Below are 11,414 nucleotides of genomic sequence, written 5' to 3'. Positions count from 1 at the left end.
CTGAGTATGAATCATGTTATAAAAATTTTGAAATAACAAGTTCACATCACTTTTAGACTTCATTAAGCATACCCAAGTCATCCTAGTACAATCATCAATAAAAGTAACAAACCAACGTGATCCACCCAAGGTAGTGACTTTGGATGGACCCCAAACATCAGAATGTATGATCATAAATGGAACTGGACTTTTATTCAAAGTTAATGGAAAAGAAGCATGATGGCTTTTTGCAAGTTCACAAACTTCACACCAGAAGCTAGAAACATCAAATTTTGCAAATAAACTAGGAAATAATTTCTTCAGATAACCAAAGGAAGCATATCCTAGATGTTGATGCCATAACCAAATTTTAGATTTCTGCTTGTCCCCCTTAGAGCCATCCATCGCTAGAGCTTGAGGTAGCTTGTCTGAACTCTTTGACTCCAAGTCCAAGTAATACAACTTCCCTCACCTAACAGCACAACCAATCGTTTTCCTCGTTTGGATGTCCTTAAACCCACATAAATCAGGCCAAAAAATTACAACACAAAGTAAAGTAGTGATGATTTGGGAAACTGACAACAAATTGTAATCCAAAGATGGAACTACAAAAGAAAAATCTAAATTCAAAGTATCAATGAGAGGTAAGGATCCTTCTCCAATAACTGGGGTCGGAGAGCCATTGGTAGTGGAAACAATTTTTTGTGAGGACGATTTAAGGGATGAGACCTATCTAGAATCAAACGTCATATGATCCGCAGCACCAGAATCAATTATCCATGCACTATTAGAAACAAGTGTAGACATATTCAAAGACTTACCACCATTACCTGCCACTACTGCTAATGTCGAGATCTGTCCAGCAACAGTTTGATTGCAATGGGTGCATTTGTAGGTGGATTTTTCAGCACCATTAGTGATCCCTACCTTGAACAATGAACCTTCAGATTGAATAATAATGGGAGCAGATTTTCTCTCAAATACTTTCGAATCTAAATCGGTCATAGTTCAATGAAGGGATACAAATTATTCAAGCTTCAAAGCTCTGATACCAACTTGAAAAAACAGAAATTCAGAGGAATATTTTCCATTCATTGTATTCACACAAAATTGTACAAATACATATTTAATTGTGTATCAAATGCATAAAGCTACAAGAAAGGAAACAGCTGTAGGAAAGCCACAGGAAAAGAAAGAATAATTTAGAAAAGAAAGCTCTTTCAATATTAGAAACAATCTAATATTGCAACATATAAAGCTTCGCTTGGCAAAAGAAAGCTGTCTGTTACGTAGCTTCTCGCATTTTTTGTGCCACCAAACTCATTTAATTTTGTAAATTTCCACTCGCTTAGTCAATTGCAATCTGTGGATACAAACCTAAGCAGTTGTTGGGTAGCAATGAAACCAGACCACATCTATCACTTCCCAAATACTTACCGGATTCCAAGGAAATAAATTGCATCCTTCAAGTTTAACAGTCCTCACATTCCCAAAACAAACATTAGTGAATATGTGAATATGGGCTCGCTCCCACCTTTCATATATAGAAAACTCCTTTTATAAAATATTCTTGTGAGCCATTTCTCAGAACGGTTGAGCACAATATCACATCTTTTTTCAATTGCGGGATACCAAGCAGAAGATCTGTGATGGGTAATTTTCTAGGACTTTCAAAACGAGAGCGTCGACATATAAAGATCAAGAAAGTCGATGGAACGCTGATGAATCTGCTGGGTACTGCGAATGCAAAGGAAGTTGTTTTTCAAGCGGGTTCTGTTTGTCGACCAGTTGATCTCAGTCGACATCTTCCTCACAGCGCTGAGCTTCGAACTGGTGACCTCTATCTTAGTAATCCTATTGCTTCTGCACAAAATCAAGGTTTGTCAAAGGAAGAAATGGTCGACAAGTTGAGACCTAGCATTGTTTCATCGAGGATTATTTCGTCGTGTGAGAATGGATCGACTGTGCGTCTCACTATTCAACTGAGAAAAAAAGAGTTCGGTTCTCTTGTGGGCACTAAGAAAATAAGTTTCTGGCTTCTTTCTCCCTACCGACAATGGAGAGGCCTTCTGAATGGAAGCCTAGTCTCGACCCAATTGATGAAATTCCTAGCTTTGTTTTGCATCATTCGACTTCTACACGGACATAACTATTGTATAGATTTGTCAATGAATGCATATTTTGGTTTTTTCATGTATTAATAGATTATCTCTGTAAACCATTTAATTTTCTATGTAAATTGAATATTATATATTTTGATATTAGATCTTGCTCTGTAAATTGTATACTATATAATTAAAGAAATTCATATTTTTTGATGATAATTCTGGAAAAAATTATTACACATTCTATTTCTGGATAGACTATGAGAACTTGATATTATTTTTATGGTAGTAATCTATTACACGAGAACTTATAACTGTAACCAAGATTGTTGGAAATGTTTGGGATAATACTGGTACTTTAGATTTTATTGTTTAAAATATTAATGAAGACCACAAAATTGAATTCGAAAATCTAGTATCATTGATTTATTACGCTCTGATCGGCTAATAGAACAATGAGATGAAAACTGTAACTTATGCCAAGAGAGAGAAACAAAGTTAACTGGAAAACCCATTAGCAATGGGCTGGATCGGCCATAAATTTTCGAAACAAGTTGGAAGAATGCGACGATGTTAATGGATTGGCTAAATCGTCACTGTCTTCTTCCTACTGCAACGAGTGTTCAATACATTTTGAATATAATCGTTGAGGTCAAAAAGAGTGAACGCATGGCAGGAGCAAGTATTTTGACCAAATATATTGAGTTTGATGTTTTCACGGCTGTACTTACTCGGGATCTTTCTTTTCCTTACTTCTTTTAAGCCGATAGGCATTTCCCCTACGAGACTTGCATCGGAATTTTTTGAGTTTCCGACGTTGTCAGATGTCAAAAAAGTCAAAATTTTCTGAGTTTTCGACGTTGTCGGATGTCGAAGAAGGAGATATCGGCAATGTTAGGACGTCGTTTATTCAATACGGTCGTCAACAATCTCGTCCTTTCCGCCCACTAATATTTCTTCTTTGGTTTAAAGTCTAATCATTTTCGAAATCATTCAGTCGTATTTTAAATCTATAAGATGAGTACGTGTTCTGTGAAACATTCCCCTGGTCTAGTTCTTAAAATTTTACTATAAAAATATAGGAAACAATCTCATCAGTAAAAGTATATGATTTATCAGCATAACTACCAAGCTTTATATAAGGTGACAATAATCTAATGCCGCTCAAGTTTTACCAACAACACCTTACCACAGAAATGTTATTGTTTCTCAAACTACATTAAGCTGAACCAATATCAAATGGAAAAATTGAAACAATTAATTTCCCCGCAATGAGGAGCAACTAAACAATTCAATTATGAACACCGTGCACACAAGAAGAACAATCAATTTTATAAACCATAATTCAAGATGAATGATTCTTTTATTAGAAAAACATATATTTAAACTATATATAAAGACATATCTTATAAAACTATCCAAACTATCTCCTCAGGTCAATAAAACAAAGCAACTCTTCTATTTAACAACCTAATCGCCATCGGAATGCTGAGTTCACAAGAATATGTCATATTCAAATAGGTGTTGATGCAAACTTTCCCTGATACCACAACAATTTTAAGTTGAAATTTTTTTACATCAGCTAGCTAGGAAAAGTACAACAAACAGCGTGTTTTGGGATCTACGATAATCTAAAACAGACATGCAGAACAACACAGAAGTTCGTAGAATGCCCCGCCACTGCAACATCTAAGTTATAAAGGTACTGGAACACACATAATCATCTCCATTCATTCCTCTCAAATCTCCTCAACATATTTGTTGCGATTGGGTAAGTTATATGCTTCATTAGAGCTTCCTACGCATTTGTTCTCTAATTTGGTTATAATTCTCTCTAAATAGAATGTTCTCTTCATCTTCTTGTTTGTCATGTTGTTTGTTTAGTTCACAAGCCCATATTAATAAGTATATCCATTCCTCCCAGATCTTCTAACGGATTTTCTACGACTAGATAAGTTCTATGTTTCATCAGAGCTTCCTACTTCTTTGTTCTATAATAAAAATACCAAATGCCTTATATGCTTGTGTTTATTCCAAACAACACTTCAATATATCTTGCCTGGCTTATTCGCTATTTGTACTCACTGAATCATCTTCACTTTACCATCTGGGCTGTCTACCATTTTAATTCTTTAATTGTAGATTTCCATGATGATTTCATAACTATTATAGACCTTGTCCTTATGACCAGTGCCTAAGTATGTTTTCTCTATCTTTGTATAGTATCATCCTCCATGAAAAATGTGTTAGCTTCCTGCAATCAAATCCACTCAATTATTTGATATGTGTAAATAGCCCAAGCAGGAATACATTTTTAAAAACTTCCATAGAGAATAGTGAGATCAACATGCTAATTATATGAATAGAAAAATGAAAAATCCCATGAAATGAAAATGCTAATTATTTGTATAGAGATTTGTGCTAAAATCAAAGTGCTAATTATTTGTATAGAAAATTGAGAAATCTGATTGACAAAAATCTAAAACTACAATCGTCAATCTATACTAATAACAAACTATTCTCCATTTATGTTCACTATTCAAACAAACATATTTTATCATACTTTCCCCATTTTGACTACATAGTCTTTCTACAATTATTCATCTACCAACAGCTAATATTTCATCTACCAACAACAAATATCAAAATCACATTATAAACCATCTCAAGTCTTCGGAAACATAATTTCTTAATATGGATATATAAATATTGATCATTATTGTATTTTTGAAATAGATTGCTTGCAAACATAGAGGCTGAAAATTCAATCCTAAAAGCTAGGACTTACCGAAGATTTCTTTTCCTTGTATGAAGCATGTTATGATCAGTAGAATTGTGGTGTGTATATTAACCTTTATGCTCGAAATGCAATAGCTATGTGTGATGATTTAAGATCATCATTTCCCATAGGCACAACCAAGTTATGGCACAAATTGATCTCAGGTTATTTGCATTCATTGGTATGTCGAACCTGTGTCAAAGTATGGTTAACGATGAAAGCAAAAATTGAGGTGTTTGTAGATAACTGCTAAATAAATGATATGGGGCAGAGCAATCATCTATCTATAGCTACAACCATCAGCTATGATAGGAATGTGTGGGCTCAAAATGACATGTTATTAGCGATCAAACCAAAGGATGTGTTTATGATTATGAATATCTTTATCAAAATTGGACTTTACATTGGTTAGAACATGATACATGATTATCCAAGCCGAGCCTCATGAGCTATATAATAAAGCCACAATCGTTTCAATGAGTAAGGAAGAATAAAAGCCAATAATCATAGGGCAGTTTATATTTATCAATTTTCCTCAGTAACAATCCTCTTACATACTACAATAGTAAAGGACTACCAGAAGCCCTCTTAGAGATCTGAGTACAATGCTTTAGAATGTAGGGAAATTAATGTACTATTAAAACCCTAGAATCAATTTATGCCAATACTTTGACGGCATATGTATTGTTGGTGATTTGAAAACATGGAAATAAGATTCTCCTCAAAGAAGAAATTCATATGTGAATAATTGTGGTTGTGTTCACAGGGTTAGAATCACTTTATGTCTCTCATTAAGATTTTGGTTTATGTTTCACTCTATGTGACATTAAATTAGGAACTAAAGAAAAGGTGAATAATAAATATTTAAAATATAATAATTCATACAATATAGTATAAGATTTAATTAGAGTTAAATTCATATATTTATTAAATACAAGACACAAAAACTTCATTGTTATACATTTCTATCATATTTTATACATAGAATATTAAGAGTTTGGCTTATGTTTCACTCCTTAAGGTTCTACTATATGTTGTGATTATGATTAGAGTTAGGGCTTTGGGTACAATTAGTGCAAGACTTGTAAATGATATTAGGGTTAGGTTTAGAATTATTATCCAATTAAGGATGGAATTATGCTTATGATCAACAATATTAGGGTTAGTGTTTAATCATAATAGGCTTCAATTACAATTATACTTTTTTTATACATAGAATATTAAGAGTGGGTTAGGTTGAGAATTATTATCCAATTAAGGATAGAATTGTGCTTATGATTCAACGATATTAGAGTTAGTGTTTAACCATAATGGGCTTCAATTAGGATTTTATATATATATATATATATATATATATATATATATATATATATATATATATATATATATATATATATATATATATATATATATATATATATATATATATATATATATATATATATATATATATATATATATATATATATATATATATATAATATTAAGAGTTTGGCTTATGATTAGAGTTAGGGTTTTAGGTACAATTAGTGCAAGACCCTAAATGATATTAGGGTTAGGTTTAGAATTATTGTCCAATTAGGGATAGAATTGTGTTTATGATTCAACAATATTAGGGTTAGTGTTCAATCATAATGGAGCTCAATTAGGATTGTACTTTTTTATATATAGAATATTAAGAGTTTTTCTTATGTTTCACCCATAAGGTTCTACCCTATACGTTATGATTAGAGTTAGGGTTTTCGGTACAATTAGTGAAAGACTTGTAAATGATATTAGGGTTAGGTTTAGAATTATTGTCCAATTAGGGATAGAACAGTGCTTATCATTCAATAATATTAGGGTTAGTGTTTAATCATAATGGGCTTCAATTAGGATTATCCTTGAATATTATGAGCCTTACCTTACAATCCAATACACGCCTAGTATACAGTATGGGTATATTCTTAGAGCTAATGTTAAGATTGCTACATGTACAAAGAAAAATTTCAACAACAAAGCATGAAGGTACAAAATTATGCTTATGTACACAAATATTAATATTTAATAAACTCCAAAGTTCATATTATAATCCTTCATCAGAAAGATATGGAAATTTGCAATAGAATTTCATGACAAAAAAATGATTGAATACTTTTTCAAAGGCATGTTCAACCGCTTGATTGTCCTATTCAGTACAACTAATAATTAAAAAGATAGAAAATATTTGAGCGAAATAAATTCTAAAGCATGTTTGCTGCAATCATGAAAAAAAATCCTCTACATTCAATCATGCAATATTTCTTATGCATAGTCAAAGTTAAGATAAATTGTAGGTATGACCAAATATTCATTCCTTGAACTACTTCTTGCAAATTGTCCTTCACAAGTACATATAGTTTCAAGCATCTGATAAAAATTGTTAAAAAATGGTGTCCAATCATCATAATAGCAAGTTTTATTTTATTTAAGAGGAATGTTTTTTTGTTCAATTTCCACAAATTACAAAACATGAAGGAAAAGGACTTTCTCTAATTTCTCGATACTCTGAGAATACTTAGAATCATTAGGGGTACACCTTTCATGGCACACATATTCCCAGTTTCTCTACACATTTCAAAATGCAAAATCCATCAGAAACTAATTCATTTAGAATACATAACTCAAAAAAATTATATTGTTATGATAAAGAACTTCAAGAAAATGTATGAGACTCCTTCAAGAGGAAATTTCCAACTTGTCTGGTAAAACCAACATAAATAGTACCAAATATTTCACTGCCAAGAAGCTTTCTTTTTTCCATTGGCCTAGATTAACTCAGACTTTTGTTCTTGTAGAATTTTATTAGAAAACTTGAGATGGAGACTGTGGAGATGGAGTGGTACCAACAGGGCTAGCATTCTCAAATGGAAGGGAAAACTATGCGTACAGTAATAGTGGCACTGTCATCATGTGGTCCTACTAAAAATTATGGATGTAACAAAGAAACGCATCCATTGTGAATTTAGACAATCATCAAAATTTTGTAACATTAAATATTCAAGACCATTGATGATTCAATGGTGATTGGAGTAGATTTTTTAGAGGGTATAACTATGTCAAAATAAATGATTAGCAATATGACAGGAAAAAGAATAAGAGAACCTAGAGGTGTATGTTTAGTTTCTTATTGTTGGCCCTTATACTTTGAGATACAAAAGTACTTAAGAATGGTGGCATCTTGAGAAATGAAAGAAAGAATAGAATTGTATTAATATATGTGAATAAAAAAAACCAATCAATGGGACTCCCAAGAGTTCCTTGTGTGGGCAACCAAAATAGGCAAATTAAACTCAAAATTACATTAGATCAAGTGCTTAAAGTACATCCTTACAATGTATCTAAAGTTCCTACAAATAAAGTTGATATGGGTGTGAATCATGACATTCAAGGGATTACAAATAATCAAATTGACATAGATATTGGAAAAAAAAAATGAATTCAGCATTAAGATGCCCTAAGAATTCATGGCATTAGGGTTTCAAGAAATTGAATTGGGATGATTAATTAAATCTTTGAGATGAAAAAATATTCCAAGAAAAATCATGAGATCCGAATCATTTGGGTCAACAAAGCTGTGATCAAGTAACAAGATTGTCATCTTGGATTCATAAAAGTAGAGATACGGTGCATATTAGAAATACTAACAAAGCTACTGATAACCTCTCTGCTATTACTTTGATGCCTAGGAAAATTTTCTTAAAATGTTTGCTCCCCAATTACCCTATCCTTGGTGGAATCTCAAGCTTCTGACCACCTACTTCCCTGGAAATCAATACAACATAACCCATCACAATAATCAATATATATGCACTAGTGTTATGTGTACATGCTCATTTAAAGTGAAAGTAGATAATAGTGTACCTTCTCATGGCCTTAGAACATACTTTCCCCCAAATTGCCCTAGTTCAAAAGAATTCAAGCATCTAAGCAAATTGGATCTATCGAAAACCCTCATTAGAACACAAAAATTGCATTTGGCTACATCATTGATCTAGGCTGAGGGCAATGGTTTAATGTGGACATAGATTCTATATTATCAACAATAAAATGAGTTGTTGTGAATTTATTTTTTTGTTAGTTGTAGAATATCAACTTTTTAACTTTTTGTTAGTTAGAATTTTGACATTGTCGGATGCCTGATAAGAAATATCCGATGCCACAAATGATATCCAAAAAAAGCTTAACAATGTTGATATCCAAAAATGGCTTAAAATGCTAGCAATGTATCTCTCCCAATTCCCAACTACAAACTACGCCCCATTGTTTTTTAAAATCCTTAAAATTAATATAATCATATAAAACTCTGATCAATGTTGATATGGAAAAGAATTCATTTTCTTTGCTGAGTGGAAGGGATCTTTTATAATGTATGTGACTCTGCCTCTATTTTACTTTTGTTTCTATAGTGTGAGCCTGGAGTTTTGGGTGTTCATTGTATGATAGTTGTAGCTTAGGTTTTGATAATTTCTTGAAACATTAAAAAATTAGAAACAAAGTAAATAATTCAATAGTACTCTGTTGCAATATTATTATTAGGATTTAATAGTATTTTAGTCTCTTTTAAGGAAATTAGAAAATTTTGCATATCTTACTATAGTATTCGCAGAGTTTTCCCCTGATATTTTTAGATCATCTGTATTTAAAAACTTTTTAAAAGTGTGAACAAATTACTCCATTGGCCTTATTACAATGTAATGGGCAGAATGCATGTAAAAAATGGGCAAAATTTTAAACAAGAAATCCAATTTAAAAAAAGTTTAATTAAGAAAATGTTTGAGTGCTCTTAAAGTTACTAATGAAAGGTATTTTCCTATAGAGAGTACGTTCTTCCCATTTCGATATAAATACAAGACGAGGAAAGAACACCTCTTAGTAACTTTTGTTGTGTGAAAAGATTGAAGACTATATGTTGGTGTCAAGGACAATAGAGTATGTGCATCAAGGAAGCTTTATTACATAGTAAAAATATTTTAATAATAATTATAAAACAGCACATCACATCATAGTTGATAATTAAATATGGATTTAAATTATCTAATTCATTTAGATTTTAGGATAGTCTCAATATTTATAGATTGTACTGTAAGATACAATGTATAAGAAAAAAAATTAAAAAATTCATATCTAATCAAATATGATTTTAAATTATCTAATTCATTTAGATTTTAGGATAGTTTCAATATTTATAGATTGTACTATAACATATAATCTATAAACAAAAAAATCTATTTTTTCATAAATGTGAAAATATCTATAGTAAAGTAAATAATTTTTATTATAATTTTTTATTATTTTTATATAGTAAATAATTATATTAAAAACATTTTTATTCCATTATAGTTGAATTAGGTCTAAGTTAGGTCCATTACATTATAGTTGGTATTTTAATATTGAAATGAAGGTTAGAGATAACATGAGGGTTAAGGTTCTATTAATATTAGAGTTAAAATTATTATCCCAGTTCGATTTGATGATCATTTATATGTTTCTTAGTGATATAAACGAATTATATTTTAATACAAAATGAGTGGATATATAAATCTACAATATATGTTAAATATTCAATATTGGTTACTTAATGCACAAATATGTTTTAATAATATAGGATGGGATCTCATATTTATATTGTATTATTATATTCAATATTAGTTTGCAAGTAACCCTACATCATTAATATGAGGATTGGAAGTTGAGAACTCATAAAGAATCTTAAAGATCTAGGAAAAAATACATAAATTCATATTAATAATATAGGATGGGATTCATATTTATATTGTATTAAATTAACCTTTTTTTATTATAGTTTAAATATTATTTCTATTATATATTAAATATTAAAATAATAGAATATTATTTATTTATAATAACTAAATTAAAAACTTATGTAATAAAAATATTATCATTTAATATATAAAAACTAATCATATTATAGCATATTATTTGTATTATACATTTTAATTAATATAATATGAAAATTTACATTTTTTAAAATTTAAATGTATAGTGCTTGAATAATTTAAAATTGACTAATAGACTTTCATTGTTAATTTATAGCATTAAAATACATTTCCCAAAAAACAAGCTTCCCTGTTAGAGAGCAAAATAGTATATGTGAAAAAATCAAGATATCTATTATATATAATAAAATATTTATAATATAAGGCAAGAGCCCACAACACAATGGTAACTTGTGAGCCTCTCATGTGGAAGTTCTTGGGTTCAAACTCCCTTAACACATAAAAATGATTAAGCTAGGGTACTCAATAAGATGAATAGTATGAAGAGAGAAGACAGATAGAGAGGTGAAAAGATTGATATTGATAAAATAGGGAAGAGAAAATAGAGAGAGAGAGAGAGAGAGAGAGAGAGAGAGAGAGAGAGAGAGAGAGAGAGAGTATGAAGGAGATAAATACAAAGGGAAACACAAAAAAGGAGGATGCGGGAGGGAGTGGAATATACAAGAAGAGATTGGGGAGATGAAGAGATACAATAAAGATGTTTGAGTTTATAGATAGTATATAGATAGATTT

The sequence above is a fragment of the Cupressus sempervirens genome, chromosome 10 (genome assembly GCF_028749045.1).
Source record: "Cupressus sempervirens isolate cs-2001-9-10 chromosome 10, ASM2874904v1, whole genome shotgun sequence".
In the NCBI taxonomy this organism is placed as follows: Eukaryota; Viridiplantae; Streptophyta; class Pinopsida; order Cupressales; family Cupressaceae; genus Cupressus; species Cupressus sempervirens.
The sequence above is the reverse complement of the archived record's forward strand: the minus strand, read 5'-3'. Positions refer to the sequence as shown.